At 51.0% G+C, this 16,971-nt stretch overlaps 10 non-coding genes across 10 annotated transcripts; all 10 read left to right on the top strand.

Annotated features, from left to right (window-relative positions):
- The first annotated feature begins 5,492 nt into the window (after positions 1-5,492).
- On the top strand, positions 5,493-5,684 carry LOC136426337 (U2 spliceosomal RNA). The gene has a single exon (XR_010754274.1). It is a non-coding gene; the product is annotated as a U2 spliceosomal RNA (small nuclear RNA).
- A 1,061-nt stretch (positions 5,685-6,745) lies between these two features.
- Positions 6,746-6,936, top strand: LOC136426297 (U2 spliceosomal RNA). The gene has a single exon (XR_010754235.1). It is a non-coding gene; the product is annotated as a U2 spliceosomal RNA (small nuclear RNA).
- A 1,061-nt stretch (positions 6,937-7,997) lies between these two features.
- LOC136426296 (U2 spliceosomal RNA) lies at positions 7,998-8,188 on the top strand. Its single transcript, XR_010754234.1, has one exon. It is a non-coding gene; the product is annotated as a U2 spliceosomal RNA (small nuclear RNA).
- A 1,061-nt stretch (positions 8,189-9,249) lies between these two features.
- On the top strand, positions 9,250-9,440 carry LOC136426294 (U2 spliceosomal RNA). Its single transcript, XR_010754232.1, has one exon. It is a non-coding gene; the product is annotated as a U2 spliceosomal RNA (small nuclear RNA).
- A 1,061-nt stretch (positions 9,441-10,501) lies between these two features.
- Positions 10,502-10,692, top strand: LOC136426293 (U2 spliceosomal RNA). Its single transcript, XR_010754231.1, has one exon. It is a non-coding gene; the product is annotated as a U2 spliceosomal RNA (small nuclear RNA).
- A 1,061-nt stretch (positions 10,693-11,753) lies between these two features.
- LOC136426292 (U2 spliceosomal RNA) lies at positions 11,754-11,944 on the top strand. The gene has a single exon (XR_010754230.1). It is a non-coding gene; the product is annotated as a U2 spliceosomal RNA (small nuclear RNA).
- Positions 11,945-13,005: 1,061 nt separating this feature from the next.
- Positions 13,006-13,196, top strand: LOC136426291 (U2 spliceosomal RNA). The gene has a single exon (XR_010754229.1). It is a non-coding gene; the product is annotated as a U2 spliceosomal RNA (small nuclear RNA).
- Positions 13,197-14,257: 1,061 nt separating this feature from the next.
- On the top strand, positions 14,258-14,448 carry LOC136426290 (U2 spliceosomal RNA). Its single transcript, XR_010754228.1, has one exon. It is a non-coding gene; the product is annotated as a U2 spliceosomal RNA (small nuclear RNA).
- A 1,061-nt stretch (positions 14,449-15,509) lies between these two features.
- On the top strand, positions 15,510-15,700 carry LOC136426288 (U2 spliceosomal RNA). Its single transcript, XR_010754227.1, has one exon. It is a non-coding gene; the product is annotated as a U2 spliceosomal RNA (small nuclear RNA).
- A 1,061-nt stretch (positions 15,701-16,761) lies between these two features.
- On the top strand, positions 16,762-16,952 carry LOC136426287 (U2 spliceosomal RNA). Its single transcript, XR_010754226.1, has one exon. It is a non-coding gene; the product is annotated as a U2 spliceosomal RNA (small nuclear RNA).
- Positions 16,953-16,971: the final 19 nt, after the last annotated feature.

The following is a 16,971-nucleotide window of genomic DNA, read 5'->3' as shown; positions in this document are numbered from 1 at the left end:
TGGAATGAAAGATAGTATGAGGCGCTCACAGGTGTTTGACTTCTGTCGCGCTAGGGACGTAGACGTGGCATGCCTGCAGGAATGCCACGTCTCCTCCCTGGCCGACAGGTCTGCTTGGAGTCGCCAGTGGGGAAGCAAGGCAGTATGGTCGTTGGGTACCAACTCAGCCAGAGGCGTCGGGGTACTTTTGTCGCAAAGGTGGTCCGTCGTCTCGTCAAAAGGGGATATGGATGGCAGAGTGGTGTCGGTGCTCATTTCTGATGGGCTGGAGAAATTTAATATTGTTAATGTGTATGCCCCAAATGTGGCTAGGGACAGGGCCGTCCTTTTCTCTACCCTGCATGAGTATATGTACCCAAATGCCACCCTTGTTCTGGCTGGGGATTTCAACTGCGTTTTGGATCCCTCCTTAGACAGATACACTGTGTCTTTGGTTAGTCCGGGCTCGCGCACACAGGATGTGATCGAGCTAAAGTCCTTGTGTGAGGACCTGGGTTTGGTAGATTCGTGGAGGGCAGAACACCCGGTGGCTACGGAATACACGTGGCGTTCCCCCTCCAACAGTTCCAGGTCAAGACTCGATAGAATCTATGTTTCCGAAGGCCATTCCACCACGGCCGAGATAGTGTCATGTCCGTTCTCGGACCATGATGCTAATCTCACTATTGTCGAGTCCACACATCCGGTCCAACAAGGTAAGGGTGTGTGGAAGTGCAATGTCAAAACTCTGTCGGATTCTCTCTTTGTCCGGGAGTTTACGGAGAAGTACAAGGAGTGGAGTGGCAAAAAGGGCGACCACCCGTCCCTCAGAGAGTGGTGGGATGAGGTTAAACTCCAAATAAAGAGTCTGGTTGTGCACCATTCCAAGCGACGTTCACGTGAGGCCAAACTTATTCAGGGCGGCCTCGAGAGAGAGGTGGACATACTAAGATCTCGCCTCAACTGTGGAGATCGGTCCCTAGCCACCCTTGCCGAGTATAATAGGGCGAAGGAGAAAGTCAACAAACTAGTGCAAGATCGGCTGGCGGGGCAGCGCCTCCGATCTAAGATCAAGCACTTCGAGGAAGGCGAAAAACCCACCCGCTTTTTCTTCAAGAGCGAGAGGGAGAAGGGTAGTCGAAAATTGATCCCTGAGATCAAAAATAAAGACGGCGAAACCGTTTCTACAACGGAGGAAGTCGCAGAAGTATTTGAGGAGTTTTACTCCAGTCTTTTTAAGAAGGACCAACTTCACCGTCCTGACGGGGATTTCTTTTTGGACAAGCTGGACAGGACCCTCCCGGAGGAACTGTCGGCTTGTCTGGAGAGACCTGTTTCGGAGGAAGAGTTACTTAAGGCCCTCAAGGGCATGGCGAATGGCAAGACCCCCGGCTCGGACGGCTTGCCAAAGGAGTTTTACCTCCAATTTTGGGAGCTAGTGGGCCGGGATCTACTGCAAGTGTTCCGAGAAGGGTTAAGCGAAGGGGAACTTGCACCGTCTCAGAGACAGGGCCTTGTCACCCTTTTGGACAAGGCGGGTGACCCTTTGGACCCTAAAAATAAACGCCCGATATCGCTACTCAATGTAGACTATAAGATTTTGTCTAAGACGATAGCGAACAGATTGAAGGCGGTCATTGGCCAGGTTGTCCAGGTGGACCAATCATGTGGCATTCCCGGGAGGTCCATCACGGACAGCCTGTGTTTGCTCAGGGACATTGCCGCGTATGTCAACGATAAAAACCTTCCCTGTGTGTTCCTGGCCCTGGACCAGGAGAAGGCCTTTGATAGAGTGGACCATGACTTCATGATCAACATCTTGGAAAGACTGGGCTTTGGTCCTGCTTTCCGAAAGTATGTAGCCACCCTTTATAGTGACGTGTCTAGTAAAGTCATAGTTAATGGTAACTTGACACAGTCCTTCGCGGTGGAGAGAGGAGTCAGGCAGGGCTGCCCCCTGTCTCCTCTTTTGTATGTCTTGTGTATTGAGCCCCTGGCAGCCGCCATCAGAGCTGACCCCCAGATAAAGGGAGTGCACCTCCCTGGGGGCTCGGGCAGGGACACCAAGATAGTGCAATATGCGGACGACAACACTGTCGTCCTGACAGACGATCTCTCCATTGATCGCACCTTCTCCTTAATATCTAAGTTTGAATCTGGCACAGGGTCCAAACTTAACATGGGGAAGACAGAGGCGTTGTGGCTTGGTGGCTGGAAGGGAAGGCCCGACCAGCCGTATCCGATCAAGTGCTGGAACTCGGTGTCACTGAAATTGCTTCAGACACCGATTGGCAACGTCCCGCTCGCTGAGGAGGCGTGGCTCCAACGGTTTGCCAAATTCAAGGCCAAGTTGGACCAGTGGAGCGGGAGGAAGCTCACCCTGTTGGGGAAGGCCTTAGTAGTAAATTCTTTAGCGGCCGCCACGCTGTGGTATACAGCGCCGGTCTATCCCCTTCCGGCTTCGGTTCGAAGTCGGTTGGAGAAGGCAATGTTCGGGTTCTTGTGGGATGGTAAGACGGAACTTGTCAAAAGGCAGACCCTGCTCTTGCCCAAAGAGCAGGGTGGAGTTGGCCTTGTCTCCATCCCCTTGAAGGCAAAGGCCTTAATGCTAAAGACTGTGAGGAAGGTCTTCACCGACCCACAGCACCCTTGTAGCTGCTTCTGTAAGTATTGGCTTGGGGTCGAGCTCAGGAGGATTGATCCGACGACGTGGTGCAACTCCTCGCCCCACTCGTTGGATCGTCCGCCCCATTATGAAGCCATTTCCCAGTACCTCTCCCTCTCTGACATCGAGGGCTCTGCAGAATGGAAGGCTTGTACTACAGCTTCTCTGTACAGGTATCTTTCAGAACAGGCAAGTTCCCCGCCAAGATGTGTTCAGTTAAACCCTCAGGTAGATTGGGACAGAGTGTGGAAGGCCATCCACAATCCCCTTGTCTTCAAGTGGGATAGAATGATTGCCTGGCACACGGCACACAATTCGCTGAAGACGAGGTTGAAGTTGAATTCTTGGCGGGGCTATCTCCCTAGCAGTACATGTCCCAGGAGGGGTTGCTCACAGCCGGAGTGCGTGGGTCATCTGTTCTGGGACTGTCCAGTGGCGGCGGAGGTTTGGTTGTGGGTGGAGGCCACTGCCCACAAGTACCTGTGCAGAAACTTTCAGGTGTCCAGAACCTTTGCGTTGTATGGCATTGTCCCCCAGGGCGTCCCAGCCCAAACTCGCAAGGTTTTGGAAGTGGTCAGTAGTATGACAAAGTCCAGTATCTGGCGCTCCCGCTGTGAGGCTGTCTTTGAAGACAGACAATCTTCTGGTGCGAATGTGTGCGAGGCGTTGGCGAAAGCTTTGCGAGATAGGCTGAATTTCGAGTTTACTCGTTTGGGGCCTGGGAATTTCTACGATACCTGGGCTGATGGTCACTCGTGGGCCGACATCGATGTTGCCCACGTGACCCTTAAGTTTTGAATGTTTTATTGTTTGTTTGGCTCTATTTGGAGCAATCTCGCATGTACTCAGGAGTAGTTGTAGGCCTAGCCACTCAGTCTTAGTTGGCTAGGTCAAAAATAGAAAACCCAAAAAAATTATAAAATACAAAACCCAAAAATATTACATAGTGTCTGGGGGTGGATCGAGAGTGGTGGGTGGGATGAAGTACAGCAATGCTGAGCCGATCTGTGAAGGTCAATTTGATCTAGAGTGTATCAGTGGATATGAGCGCCTTAAGGCTGCGTAAACAAGATGAGAACTAAGTGATACTTGAAGTCATTCAGTATAAATACTTCAAAAGAGTAAAGGGAGTGCACCTCCCTGGGGGCTCGGGCAGGGACACCAAGATAGTGCAATATGCGGACGACAACACTGTCGTCCTGACAGACGATCTCTCCATTGATCGCACCTTCTCCTTAATATCTAAGTTTGAATCTGGCACAGGGTCCAAACTTAACATGGGGAAGACAGAGGCGTTGTGGCTTGGTGGCTGGAAGGGAAGGCCCGACCAGCCGTATCCGATCAAGTGCTGGAACTCGGTGTCACTGAAACTGCTTCAGACACCGATTGGCAACGTCCCGCTCGCTGAGGAGGCGTGGCTCCAACGGTTTGCCAAATTCAAGGCCAAGTTGGACCAGTGGAGCGGGAGGAAGCTCACCCTGTTGGGGAAGGCCTTAGTAGTAAATTCTTTAGCGGCCGCCACGCTGTGGTATACAGCGCCGGTCTATCCCCTTCCGGCTTCGGTTCGAAGTCGGTTGGAGAAGGCAATGTTCGGGTTCTTGTGGGATGGTAAGACGGAACTTGTCAAAAGGCAGACCCTGCTCTTGCCCAAAGAGCAGGGTGGAGTTGGCCTTGTCTCCATCCCCTTGAAGGCAAAGGCCTTAATGTTAAAGACTGTGAGGAAGGTCTTCACCGACCCACAGCACCCTTGTAGCTGCTTCTGTAAGTATTGGCTTGGGGTCGAGCTCAGGAGGATTGATCCGACGACGTGGTGCAACTCCTCGCCTCACTCGTTGGATCGTCCGCCCCATTATGAAGCCATTTCCCAGTACCTCTCCCTCTCTGACATCGAGGGCTCTGCAGAATGGAAGGCTTGTACTACAGCTTCTCTGTACAGGTATCTTTCAGAACAGGCAAGTTCCCCGCCAAGATGTGTTCAGTTAAACCCTCAGGTAGATTGGGACAGAGTGTGGAAGGTCATCCACAATCCCCTTGTCTTCAAGTGGGATAGAATGATTGCCTGGCACACGGCTCACAATTCGCTGAAGACGAGGTTGAAGTTAAATTCTTGGCGGGGCTATCTCCCTAGCAGTACATGTCCCAGGAGGGGTTGCTCACAGCCGGAGTGCGTGGGTCATCTGTTCTGGGACTGTCCAGTGGCCGCGGAGGTTTGGTTGTGGGTGGAGGCCACTGCCCACAAGTACCTGTGCAGAAACTTTCAGGTGTCCAGAACCTTTGCGTTGTATGGCATTGTCCCCCAGGGCGTCCCAGCCCAAACTCGCAAGGTTTTGGAAGTGATCAGTAGTATGGCAAAGTCCAGTATCTGGCGCTCCCGCTGTGAGGCTGTCTTTGAAGACAGACAATCTTCTGGTGCGAATGTGTGCGAGGCGTTGGCGAAAGCTTTGCGAGATAGGCTGAATTTCGAGTTTGCTCGTTTGGGGCCTGGGAATTTCTACGATACCTGGGCTGATGGTCACTCGTGGGCTGACATCGATGTTGCCCACGTGACCCTTAAGTTTTGAATGTTTTATTGTTTGTTTGGCTCTATTTGGAGCAATCTCGCATGTACTCAAGAGTAGTTGTAGGCCTAGCCACTCTGTCTTAGTTGGCTAGGTCAAAAATAGAAAACCCAAAAAAATTATAAAATACAAAACCCAAAAATATTACATAGTGTCTGGGGATGGACCGAGAGTGGTGGGTGGGATGAAGTGCAGCAATGCTGAGCCGATCTGTGAAAGTCAATTTGATCTAGAGTGTATCAGTGGATATGAGCGCCTTAAGGCTGCGTAAACAAGATGAGAACTAAGTGATACTTGAAGTGATTCAGTATAAATACTTCAAAAGAGTATCTGTTCTTATCAGTTTAATCTCTGATACATTCCCCATCGGGGAATCTAGATTAAATTGATTTTTTGACTTTGGTCATGGACTAGGAGCTTGCTCCGTCCTGACCGCGGATCGGCTCAGTATTGCAGTACTTCTGAGATTCGGTCCATCCCCTTACAAATCCAAAATAAGTTGCACACATACACAAACCACCAAACTGGCCCAGCAATCCAGCAATGTGGATTTATCAGCAGTCTGTACTCGTTTGAAGTATGTGCATACGTGTTACGAGTATATATACTGAACCTTACTGCGTTTATAGCTCTCACATCCCCCAACTCTACTGTACATGTTTAATTTTCGCATTTTATCTTTCTTCTACTTTCAGACTGGAACTGGAGCAAGCAACAGCGCCACCAAGAGCCGGGAGAGGTCGGGAGAGCACGCAGAGGCAGTGGAAAATTCCAGGACGTCTGTCTGTGGTTCGATTCTGACGAAAGCAGTGCGATGTGGACGTAATTCGATGTTAAACGTAGGAATCGGGAATCTAAGCGCCCGCGCGCCTCGTATCAACGTATGAGAGATACGTACACACGCACAGCTAGCCGCCTCGCCCACCGCTGCTGCTTTCTCGCTCGCTCCTTTTAATTCCTTCCGTAAATTTAGTGGGCTGGCTGCATGCGACCTTCCTCTCCCCTTTGCGGACCTTCAGGCCGAATCGACAAGGTCCGGCGGACTTGAAAAATCCACCACAGGCATCGAAGTTAAGGGGAAAAGCAGACGCCGCCCGCCCTGTGAAGATGAATGATGTAAGGGAACCGCGGGCGCGCGCCTCCTGGCGAACAACAATGGCAACGCTGTTCGCGAACAACAACATTGCCTTGTTGTCTTGTCTACCCGCCCTTGGCTCGGCTTTGAACCCTAAGGAGCCCGTTTTCTGCGTTGGTGTGACGTAGTCGCTTCTTTGCACCAATTAGGCAGAGCCAGGAAGAGCCAGGACGAGCCAGGAGCGCGTGATGTGTGTTTTTGGGTGTAGTCCGTGGTTCGTCCACATAAAGTAGAGCGCTTCCGTTTGTCAACCAAATTGAAGAGATTATGAAGGAGAGAAGGCGCGCCAGGTGTGCGGGCACTAATTGCTTTATGTTCAAGCTTGAAGCTGTTTGCGATGCATAGCTCGCCACGTGAACTTGGCTCGTTCCCGGGGGAGGGGGGCTAGCGGTCAAGCTCAACCGGTTTATCGCTTCTCGGCCTTTTGGCTAAGATCAAGTGTAGTATCTGTTCTTATCAGTTTAATCTCTGATACATTCCCCATCGGGGAATCTAGATTAAATTGATTTTTTGACTTTGGTCATGGACTAGGAGCTTGCTCCGTCCTGACCGCGGATCGGCTCAGTATTGCAGTACTTCTGAGATTCGGTCCATCCCCTTACAAATCCAAAATAAGTTGCACACATACACAAACCACCAAACTGGCCCAGCAATCCAGCAATGTGGATTTATCAGCAGTCTGTACTCGTTTGAAGTATGTGCATACGTGTTACGAGTATATATACTGAACCTTACTGCGTTTATAGCTCTCACATCCCCCAACTCTACTGTACATGTTTAATTTTCGCATTTTATCTTTCTTCTACTTTCAGACTGGAACTGGAGCAAGCAACAGCGCCACCAAGAGCCGGGAGAGGTCGGGAGAGCACGCAGAGGCAGTGGAAAATTCCAGGACGTCTGTCTGTGGTTCGATTCTGACGAAAGCAGTGCGATGTGGACGTAATTCGATGTTAAACGTAGGAATCGGGAATCTAAGCGCCCGCGCGCCTCGTATCAACGTATGAGAGATACGTACACACGCACAGCTAGCCGCCTCGCCCACCGCTGCTGCTTTCTCGCTCGCTCCTTTTAATTCCTTCCGTAAATTTAGTGGGCTGGCTGCATGCGACCTTCCTCTCCCCTTTGCGGACCTTCAGGCCGAATCGACAAGGTCCGGCGGACTTGAAAAATCCACCACAGGCATCGAAGTTAAGGGGAAAAGCAGACGCCGCCCGCCCTGTGAAGATGAATGATGTAAGGGAACCGCGGGCGCGCGCCTCCTGGCGAACAACAATGGCAACGCTGTTCGCGAACAACAACATTGCCTTGTTGTCTTGTCTACCCGCCCTTGGCTCGGCTTTGAACCCTAAGGAGCCCGTTTTCTGCGTTGGTGTGACGTAGTCGCTTCTTTGCACCAATTAGGCAGAGCCAGGAAGAGCCAGGACGAGCCAGGAGCGCGTGATGTGTGTTTTTGGGTGTAGTCCGTGGTTCGTCCACATAAAGTAGAGCGCTTCCGTTTGTCAACCAAATTGAAGAGATTATGAAGGAGAGAAGGCGCGCCAGGTGTGCGGGCACTAATTGCTTTATGTTCAAGCTTGAAGCTGTTTGCGATGCATAGCTCGCCACGTGAACTTGGCTCGTTCCCGGGGGAGGGGGGCTAGCGGTCAAGCTCAACCGGTTTATCGCTTCTCGGCCTTTTGGCTAAGATCAAGTGTAGTATCTGTTCTTATCAGTTTAATCTCTGATACATTCCCCATCGGGGAATCTAGATTAAATTGATTTTTTGACTTTGGTCATGGACTAGGAGCTTGCTCCGTCCTGACCGCGGATCGGCTCAGTATTGCAGTACTTCTGAGATTCGGTCCATCCCCTTACAAATCCAAAATAAGTTGCACACATACACAAACCACCAAACTGGCCCAGCAATCCAGCAATGTGGATTTATCAGCAGTCTGTACTCGTTTGAAGTATGTGCATACGTGTTACGAGTATATATACTGAACCTTACTGCGTTTATAGCTCTCACATCCCCCAACTCTACTGTACATGTTTAATTTTCGCATTTTATCTTTCTTCTACTTTCAGACTGGAACTGGAGCAAGCAACAGCGCCACCAAGAGCCGGGAGAGGTCGGGAGAGCACGCAGAGGCAGTGGAAAATTCCAGGACGTCTGTCTGTGGTTCGATTCTGACGAAAGCAGTGCGATGTGGACGTAATTCGATGTTAAACGTAGGAATCGGGAATCTAAGCGCCCGCGCGCCTCGTATCAACGTATGAGAGATACGTACACACGCACAGCTAGCCGCCTCGCCCACCGCTGCTGCTTTCTCGCTCGCTCCTTTTAATTCCTTCCGTAAATTTAGTGGGCTGGCTGCATGCGACCTTCCTCTCCCCTTTGCGGACCTTCAGGCCGAATCGACAAGGTCCGGCGGACTTGAAAAATCCACCACAGGCATCGAAGTTAAGGGGAAAAGCAGACGCCGCCCGCCCTGTGAAGATGAATGATGTAAGGGAACCGCGGGCGCGCGCCTCCTGGCGAACAACAATGGCAACGCTGTTCGCGAACAACAACATTGCCTTGTTGTCTTGTCTACCCGCCCTTGGCTCGGCTTTGAACCCTAAGGAGCCCGTTTTCTGCGTTGGTGTGACGTAGTCGCTTCTTTGCACCAATTAGGCAGAGCCAGGAAGAGCCAGGACGAGCCAGGAGCGCGTGATGTGTGTTTTTGGGTGTAGTCCGTGGTTCGTCCACATAAAGTAGAGCGCTTCCGTTTGTCAACCAAATTGAAGAGATTATGAAGGAGAGAAGGCGCGCCAGGTGTGCGGGCACTAATTGCTTTATGTTCAAGCTTGAAGCTGTTTGCGATGCATAGCTCGCCACGTGAACTTGGCTCGTTCCCGGGGGAGGGGGGCTAGCGGTCAAGCTCAACCGGTTTATCGCTTCTCGGCCTTTTGGCTAAGATCAAGTGTAGTATCTGTTCTTATCAGTTTAATCTCTGATACATTCCCCATCGGGGAATCTAGATTAAATTGATTTTTTGACTTTGGTCATGGACTAGGAGCTTGCTCCGTCCTGACCGCGGATCGGCTCAGTATTGCAGTACTTCTGAGATTCGGTCCATCCCCTTACAAATCCAAAATAAGTTGCACACATACACAAACCACCAAACTGGCCCAGCAATCCAGCAATGTGGATTTATCAGCAGTCTGTACTCGTTTGAAGTATGTGCATACGTGTTACGAGTATATATACTGAACCTTACTGCGTTTATAGCTCTCACATCCCCCAACTCTACTGTACATGTTTAATTTTCGCATTTTATCTTTCTTCTACTTTCAGACTGGAACTGGAGCAAGCAACAGCGCCACCAAGAGCCGGGAGAGGTCGGGAGAGCACGCAGAGGCAGTGGAAAATTCCAGGACGTCTGTCTGTGGTTCGATTCTGACGAAAGCAGTGCGATGTGGACGTAATTCGATGTTAAACGTAGGAATCGGGAATCTAAGCGCCCGCGCGCCTCGTATCAACGTATGAGAGATACGTACACACGCACAGCTAGCCGCCTCGCCCACCGCTGCTGCTTTCTCGCTCGCTCCTTTTAATTCCTTCCGTAAATTTAGTGGGCTGGCTGCATGCGACCTTCCTCTCCCCTTTGCGGACCTTCAGGCCGAATCGACAAGGTCCGGCGGACTTGAAAAATCCACCACAGGCATCGAAGTTAAGGGGAAAAGCAGACGCCGCCCGCCCTGTGAAGATGAATGATGTAAGGGAACCGCGGGCGCGCGCCTCCTGGCGAACAACAATGGCAACGCTGTTCGCGAACAACAACATTGCCTTGTTGTCTTGTCTACCCGCCCTTGGCTCGGCTTTGAACCCTAAGGAGCCCGTTTTCTGCGTTGGTGTGACGTAGTCGCTTCTTTGCACCAATTAGGCAGAGCCAGGAAGAGCCAGGACGAGCCAGGAGCGCGTGATGTGTGTTTTTGGGTGTAGTCCGTGGTTCGTCCACATAAAGTAGAGCGCTTCCGTTTGTCAACCAAATTGAAGAGATTATGAAGGAGAGAAGGCGCGCCAGGTGTGCGGGCACTAATTGCTTTATGTTCAAGCTTGAAGCTGTTTGCGATGCATAGCTCGCCACGTGAACTTGGCTCGTTCCCGGGGGAGGGGGGCTAGCGGTCAAGCTCAACCGGTTTATCGCTTCTCGGCCTTTTGGCTAAGATCAAGTGTAGTATCTGTTCTTATCAGTTTAATCTCTGATACATTCCCCATCGGGGAATCTAGATTAAATTGATTTTTTGACTTTGGTCATGGACTAGGAGCTTGCTCCGTCCTGACCGCGGATCGGCTCAGTATTGCAGTACTTCTGAGATTCGGTCCATCCCCTTACAAATCCAAAATAAGTTGCACACATACACAAACCACCAAACTGGCCCAGCAATCCAGCAATGTGGATTTATCAGCAGTCTGTACTCGTTTGAAGTATGTGCATACGTGTTACGAGTATATATACTGAACCTTACTGCGTTTATAGCTCTCACATCCCCCAACTCTACTGTACATGTTTAATTTTCGCATTTTATCTTTCTTCTACTTTCAGACTGGAACTGGAGCAAGCAACAGCGCCACCAAGAGCCGGGAGAGGTCGGGAGAGCACGCAGAGGCAGTGGAAAATTCCAGGACGTCTGTCTGTGGTTCGATTCTGACGAAAGCAGTGCGATGTGGACGTAATTCGATGTTAAACGTAGGAATCGGGAATCTAAGCGCCCGCGCGCCTCGTATCAACGTATGAGAGATACGTACACACGCACAGCTAGCCGCCTCGCCCACCGCTGCTGCTTTCTCGCTCGCTCCTTTTAATTCCTTCCGTAAATTTAGTGGGCTGGCTGCATGCGACCTTCCTCTCCCCTTTGCGGACCTTCAGGCCGAATCGACAAGGTCCGGCGGACTTGAAAAATCCACCACAGGCATCGAAGTTAAGGGGAAAAGCAGACGCCGCCCGCCCTGTGAAGATGAATGATGTAAGGGAACCGCGGGCGCGCGCCTCCTGGCGAACAACAATGGCAACGCTGTTCGCGAACAACAACATTGCCTTGTTGTCTTGTCTACCCGCCCTTGGCTCGGCTTTGAACCCTAAGGAGCCCGTTTTCTGCGTTGGTGTGACGTAGTCGCTTCTTTGCACCAATTAGGCAGAGCCAGGAAGAGCCAGGACGAGCCAGGAGCGCGTGATGTGTGTTTTTGGGTGTAGTCCGTGGTTCGTCCACATAAAGTAGAGCGCTTCCGTTTGTCAACCAAATTGAAGAGATTATGAAGGAGAGAAGGCGCGCCAGGTGTGCGGGCACTAATTGCTTTATGTTCAAGCTTGAAGCTGTTTGCGATGCATAGCTCGCCACGTGAACTTGGCTCGTTCCCGGGGGAGGGGGGCTAGCGGTCAAGCTCAACCGGTTTATCGCTTCTCGGCCTTTTGGCTAAGATCAAGTGTAGTATCTGTTCTTATCAGTTTAATCTCTGATACATTCCCCATCGGGGAATCTAGATTAAATTGATTTTTTGACTTTGGTCATGGACTAGGAGCTTGCTCCGTCCTGACCGCGGATCGGCTCAGTATTGCAGTACTTCTGAGATTCGGTCCATCCCCTTACAAATCCAAAATAAGTTGCACACATACACAAACCACCAAACTGGCCCAGCAATCCAGCAATGTGGATTTATCAGCAGTCTGTACTCGTTTGAAGTATGTGCATACGTGTTACGAGTATATATACTGAACCTTACTGCGTTTATAGCTCTCACATCCCCCAACTCTACTGTACATGTTTAATTTTCGCATTTTATCTTTCTTCTACTTTCAGACTGGAACTGGAGCAAGCAACAGCGCCACCAAGAGCCGGGAGAGGTCGGGAGAGCACGCAGAGGCAGTGGAAAATTCCAGGACGTCTGTCTGTGGTTCGATTCTGACGAAAGCAGTGCGATGTGGACGTAATTCGATGTTAAACGTAGGAATCGGGAATCTAAGCGCCCGCGCGCCTCGTATCAACGTATGAGAGATACGTACACACGCACAGCTAGCCGCCTCGCCCACCGCTGCTGCTTTCTCGCTCGCTCCTTTTAATTCCTTCCGTAAATTTAGTGGGCTGGCTGCATGCGACCTTCCTCTCCCCTTTGCGGACCTTCAGGCCGAATCGACAAGGTCCGGCGGACTTGAAAAATCCACCACAGGCATCGAAGTTAAGGGGAAAAGCAGACGCCGCCCGCCCTGTGAAGATGAATGATGTAAGGGAACCGCGGGCGCGCGCCTCCTGGCGAACAACAATGGCAACGCTGTTCGCGAACAACAACATTGCCTTGTTGTCTTGTCTACCCGCCCTTGGCTCGGCTTTGAACCCTAAGGAGCCCGTTTTCTGCGTTGGTGTGACGTAGTCGCTTCTTTGCACCAATTAGGCAGAGCCAGGAAGAGCCAGGACGAGCCAGGAGCGCGTGATGTGTGTTTTTGGGTGTAGTCCGTGGTTCGTCCACATAAAGTAGAGCGCTTCCGTTTGTCAACCAAATTGAAGAGATTATGAAGGAGAGAAGGCGCGCCAGGTGTGCGGGCACTAATTGCTTTATGTTCAAGCTTGAAGCTGTTTGCGATGCATAGCTCGCCACGTGAACTTGGCTCGTTCCCGGGGGAGGGGGGCTAGCGGTCAAGCTCAACCGGTTTATCGCTTCTCGGCCTTTTGGCTAAGATCAAGTGTAGTATCTGTTCTTATCAGTTTAATCTCTGATACATTCCCCATCGGGGAATCTAGATTAAATTGATTTTTTGACTTTGGTCATGGACTAGGAGCTTGCTCCGTCCTGACCGCGGATCGGCTCAGTATTGCAGTACTTCTGAGATTCGGTCCATCCCCTTACAAATCCAAAATAAGTTGCACACATACACAAACCACCAAACTGGCCCAGCAATCCAGCAATGTGGATTTATCAGCAGTCTGTACTCGTTTGAAGTATGTGCATACGTGTTACGAGTATATATACTGAACCTTACTGCGTTTATAGCTCTCACATCCCCCAACTCTACTGTACATGTTTAATTTTCGCATTTTATCTTTCTTCTACTTTCAGACTGGAACTGGAGCAAGCAACAGCGCCACCAAGAGCCGGGAGAGGTCGGGAGAGCACGCAGAGGCAGTGGAAAATTCCAGGACGTCTGTCTGTGGTTCGATTCTGACGAAAGCAGTGCGATGTGGACGTAATTCGATGTTAAACGTAGGAATCGGGAATCTAAGCGCCCGCGCGCCTCGTATCAACGTATGAGAGATACGTACACACGCACAGCTAGCCGCCTCGCCCACCGCTGCTGCTTTCTCGCTCGCTCCTTTTAATTCCTTCCGTAAATTTAGTGGGCTGGCTGCATGCGACCTTCCTCTCCCCTTTGCGGACCTTCAGGCCGAATCGACAAGGTCCGGCGGACTTGAAAAATCCACCACAGGCATCGAAGTTAAGGGGAAAAGCAGACGCCGCCCGCCCTGTGAAGATGAATGATGTAAGGGAACCGCGGGCGCGCGCCTCCTGGCGAACAACAATGGCAACGCTGTTCGCGAACAACAACATTGCCTTGTTGTCTTGTCTACCCGCCCTTGGCTCGGCTTTGAACCCTAAGGAGCCCGTTTTCTGCGTTGGTGTGACGTAGTCGCTTCTTTGCACCAATTAGGCAGAGCCAGGAAGAGCCAGGACGAGCCAGGAGCGCGTGATGTGTGTTTTTGGGTGTAGTCCGTGGTTCGTCCACATAAAGTAGAGCGCTTCCGTTTGTCAACCAAATTGAAGAGATTATGAAGGAGAGAAGGCGCGCCAGGTGTGCGGGCACTAATTGCTTTATGTTCAAGCTTGAAGCTGTTTGCGATGCATAGCTCGCCACGTGAACTTGGCTCGTTCCCGGGGGAGGGGGGCTAGCGGTCAAGCTCAACCGGTTTATCGCTTCTCGGCCTTTTGGCTAAGATCAAGTGTAGTATCTGTTCTTATCAGTTTAATCTCTGATACATTCCCCATCGGGGAATCTAGATTAAATTGATTTTTTGACTTTGGTCATGGACTAGGAGCTTGCTCCGTCCTGACCGCGGATCGGCTCAGTATTGCAGTACTTCTGAGATTCGGTCCATCCCCTTACAAATCCAAAATAAGTTGCACACATACACAAACCACCAAACTGGCCCAGCAATCCAGCAATGTGGATTTATCAGCAGTCTGTACTCGTTTGAAGTATGTGCATACGTGTTACGAGTATATATACTGAACCTTACTGCGTTTATAGCTCTCACATCCCCCAACTCTACTGTACATGTTTAATTTTCGCATTTTATCTTTCTTCTACTTTCAGACTGGAACTGGAGCAAGCAACAGCGCCACCAAGAGCCGGGAGAGGTCGGGAGAGCACGCAGAGGCAGTGGAAAATTCCAGGACGTCTGTCTGTGGTTCGATTCTGACGAAAGCAGTGCGATGTGGACGTAATTCGATGTTAAACGTAGGAATCGGGAATCTAAGCGCCCGCGCGCCTCGTATCAACGTATGAGAGATACGTACACACGCACAGCTAGCCGCCTCGCCCACCGCTGCTGCTTTCTCGCTCGCTCCTTTTAATTCCTTCCGTAAATTTAGTGGGCTGGCTGCATGCGACCTTCCTCTCCCCTTTGCGGACCTTCAGGCCGAATCGACAAGGTCCGGCGGACTTGAAAAATCCACCACAGGCATCGAAGTTAAGGGGAAAAGCAGACGCCGCCCGCCCTGTGAAGATGAATGATGTAAGGGAACCGCGGGCGCGCGCCTCCTGGCGAACAACAATGGCAACGCTGTTCGCGAACAACAACATTGCCTTGTTGTCTTGTCTACCCGCCCTTGGCTCGGCTTTGAACCCTAAGGAGCCCGTTTTCTGCGTTGGTGTGACGTAGTCGCTTCTTTGCACCAATTAGGCAGAGCCAGGAAGAGCCAGGACGAGCCAGGAGCGCGTGATGTGTGTTTTTGGGTGTAGTCCGTGGTTCGTCCACATAAAGTAGAGCGCTTCCGTTTGTCAACCAAATTGAAGAGATTATGAAGGAGAGAAGGCGCGCCAGGTGTGCGGGCACTAATTGCTTTATGTTCAAGCTTGAAGCTGTTTGCGATGCATAGCTCGCCACGTGAACTTGGCTCGTTCCCGGGGGAGGGGGGCTAGCGGTCAAGCTCAACCGGTTTATCGCTTCTCGGCCTTTTGGCTAAGATCAAGTGTAGTATCTGTTCTTATCAGTTTAATCTCTGATACATTCCCCATCGGGGAATCTAGATTAAATTGATTTTTTGACTTTGGTCATGGACTAGGAGCTTGCTCCGTCCTGACCGCGGATCGGCTCAGTATTGCAGTACTTCTGAGATTCGGTCCATCCCCTTACAAATCCAAAATAAGTTGCACACATACACAAACCACCAAACTGGCCCAGCAATCCAGCAATGTGGATTTATCAGCAGTCTGTACTCGTTTGAAGTATGTGCATACGTGTTACGAGTATATATACTGAACCTTACTGCGTTTATAGCTCTCACATCCCCCAACTCTACTGTACATGTTTAATTTTCGCATTTTATCTTTCTTCTACTTTCAGACTGGAACTGGAGCAAGCAACAGCGCCACCAAGAGCCGGGAGAGGTCGGGAGAGCACGCAGAGGCAGTGGAAAATTCCAGGACGTCTGTCTGTGGTTCGATTCTGACGAAAGCAGTGCGATGTGGACGTAATTCGATGTTAAACGTAGGAATCGGGAATCTAAGCGCCCGCGCGCCTCGTATCAACGTATGAGAGATACGTACACACGCACAGCTAGCCGCCTCGCCCACCGCTGCTGCTTTCTCGCTCGCTCCTTTTAATTCCTTCCGTAAATTTAGTGGGCTGGCTGCATGCGACCTTCCTCTCCCCTTTGCGGACCTTCAGGCCGAATCGACAAGGTCCGGCGGACTTGAAAAATCCACCACAGGCATCGAAGTTAAGGGGAAAAGCAGACGCCGCCCGCCCTGTGAAGATGAATGATGTAAGGGAACCGCGGGCGCGCGCCTCCTGGCGAACAACAATGGCAACGCTGTTCGCGAACAACAACATTGCCTTGTTGTCTTGTCTACCCGCCCTTGGCTCGGCTTTGAACCCTAAGGAGCCCGTTTTCTGCGTTGGTGTGACGTAGTCGCTTCTTTGCACCAATTAGGCAGAGCCAGGAAGAGCCAGGACGAGCCAGGAGCGCGTGATGTGTGTTTTTGGGTGTAGTCCGTGGTTCGTCCACATAAAGTAGAGCGCTTCCGTTTGTCAACCAAATTGAAGAGATTATGAAGGAGAGAAGGCGCGCCAGGTGTGCGGGCACTAATTGCTTTATGTTCAAGCTTGAAGCTGTTTGCGATGCATAGCTCGCCACGTGAACTTGGCTCGTTCCCGGGGGAGGGGGGCTAGCGGTCAAGCTCAACCGGTTTATCGCTTCTCGGCCTTTTGGCTAAGATCAAGTGTAGTATCTGTTCTTATCAGTTTAATCTCTGATACATTCCCCATCGGGGAATCTAGATTAAATTGATTTTTTGACTTTGGTCATGGACTAGGAGCTTGCTCCGTCCTGACCGCGGATCGGCTCAGTATTGCAGTACTTCTGAGATTCGGTCCATCCCCTTACAAATCCAAAATAAGTT

This window comes from Branchiostoma lanceolatum, chromosome 1 (genome assembly GCF_035083965.1).
Source record: "Branchiostoma lanceolatum isolate klBraLanc5 chromosome 1, klBraLanc5.hap2, whole genome shotgun sequence".
NCBI classification, from domain to species: domain Eukaryota; kingdom Metazoa; phylum Chordata; class Leptocardii; order Amphioxiformes; family Branchiostomatidae; genus Branchiostoma; species Branchiostoma lanceolatum.
The sequence above is the reverse complement of the archived record's forward strand: the minus strand, read 5'-3'. Positions and strand labels throughout refer to the sequence as shown.